Raw genomic sequence first — 2,192 nt, 5'->3', positions numbered from 1 at the left:
GGGAAAGAGAGAAAGAGAGGGTGAGGGCGAGGGAGGGAGAGGAAATGAGAGAGGGAGAGAAAGAGAGAAAAAGAAATAAGACCTTACAATAAGCTCATCCTAGGCTCATAGGGGTTAGGCCGATCCTCAACAAACCTAAGGGATATATGGCTAGAGAACCCTAGCACACTTGCGCCTCCTAGCATAATGTTCTTCCTACAAAGAGACCTCTCATATATGGGGCTTGTCCTAGCCTCCAACATGCAAGTATACAATGAAGGCAATCAGCCTATCAGTTAGAAAAACATTCATTTTTCATAACGTAAATCCAAAAATAACTTTGGATATTCCATAAAAATCAATCTCTTCTTAGAAAGACAAATACAAAAAACTAAAACAGCATCATTCATATGCTTCGCAAAACTAAAACAACATCACCACAAGATCTCTTAGAAAACTCATATTCAACTATCAATTTTAATTAAAAAATATAATATAAAATCACTTGCAAAGAAGGACACTCTTTTATCATTAACGCTCTTTCTTCCTTAGAATAGTCTTAGGAACAAATTTCTGCTCTAACAAGCATATATTTGAGCATAATAACTATTTTAAGGTTTATTCCATGAGTAGTAGTAGTATATATGCAACCATCAAGCTAGAAATCATGCTTTGGTATATGTGGAGATCCCAATCTCATGGCCTCATAGAGATTGTAGTGTGCAATAGTGTGGAGAGAAGGTGGGTGAGTTGTAAATGGTAAAGGAGAATTCTATTGATGATGGAGAGAAGATGAGGTGAATCGCCAATTCTATTCTTAGTGAGTGCAACCTACCCATAGTATGGCATCCATGACCGATTGAAATCACGAAGACTTTGAAATTCTACCTCGAGTATTATAACTATTGTTTTGTGGTGGATTTTCTTGCCATAATTCAATGTCAATTTGTGCTTGTGTTTTCCATGGTGTGTTGACTATGGGTGTCAAATGCTCTAGTCGGATCTCTCTCTCTTTCTCCTCTCTCTTCTCTCAACCCTTCTCTCTCCTTCAATCTTCCCTCTTTCTCTCTTCCTATACTCTCTCTAAATCCTTCTATCTCCCCCTATCTCTTTTCTCTCTCTATCTCTCTTTCTATTTATACCTCTCTCACTTCTCTCCTCTTTTTCTCTAACTTTACTCTCTCACTAACTCTTGTCTCTCTCTTCTTCTCTATATAAGTAGTCGTAGGCATAGTCCTAGTCGTAGACGTAGTCGTGGTCGTGGTCATGGTCGTAGTTGTAGTCGTAGTCATGGTCATAGTCGTAGTCGTAGTTGTGGTCGTGGTCGTGGTCGTGGTCATGATCGTTGTCGTGGTGGTTGTGGTCGTGGTTGTGGTCATGATCGTAGTCGTGGTGGTCGTGGTCGTGGTCGTGGTAGTCGTAGTCGTAGTCGTAGTCATAGTCGTGGTCGTGGTCATGGTCGTGGTCGTGGTCGTGGTCCTAGTCGTAGTCGTGGTCGTAGTCGTGATCGTAGTCATAGTCATAGTCATAGTCATAGTCATAGTCATAGTCATAGTCATAGTCATAGTCATAGTCATAGTCGTGGTCGTGGTGGTCGTGGTCATGGTCATGGTCATGGTCATGGTCGTGGTCGTAGTCGTGGTCGTGGTTGTGGTCGTGGTCGTGTTGGTCATAGTCATGGTCATGGTCATCGTAGTCGTGGTCATGGTTGTGGCCATCGTAGTCGTGGTTTATGATCGTTGTAGTCGTAGTCATAGTTGTAGTCATGGTGGTCGTGATCGTTGTAGTCGTCGTGCAAGAGTATATGATCAAAGCAATGTTCCGAGCATAGATGAGGACAATATGCAAATAGAGGGGTCGATATTGACACACACACACACGAATTGTTCCGTTTTCTTTCCTTGTTCCCTCTGCCTCCAACCTCTGTCTCTCTTTCTTTCTTTCTGAGGTGGACGATCCTTTTGCCTTGCCCAGGACATGTCTATCGACCTTCTAGTGTATGAAGAGTTGTGTCAGGAGATTGACATGGGACCATAGGATACTTCATACTTAGAGCATCCACTTACTCAATTCATTGACGAATCGCTTATAAGGGTACATAGATTATACTAACATCATTTTTTGTCTGTGCATGTGACATTTTCAGGATGAGTCGAGGGATGAGCGATGAGGAGTTGCAGGATATCTTCACGCATATGTCTCCAGATCATATC

The sequence above is a fragment of the Lygodium microphyllum genome, chromosome 15 (genome assembly GCF_053477565.2).
Source record: "Lygodium microphyllum isolate KBCC chromosome 15, Lygodium_microphyllum_v1.1.10, whole genome shotgun sequence".
In the NCBI taxonomy this organism is placed as follows: domain Eukaryota; kingdom Viridiplantae; phylum Streptophyta; class Polypodiopsida; order Schizaeales; family Lygodiaceae; genus Lygodium; species Lygodium microphyllum.
The sequence above is the reverse complement of the archived record's forward strand: the minus strand, read 5'-3'. Positions refer to the sequence as shown.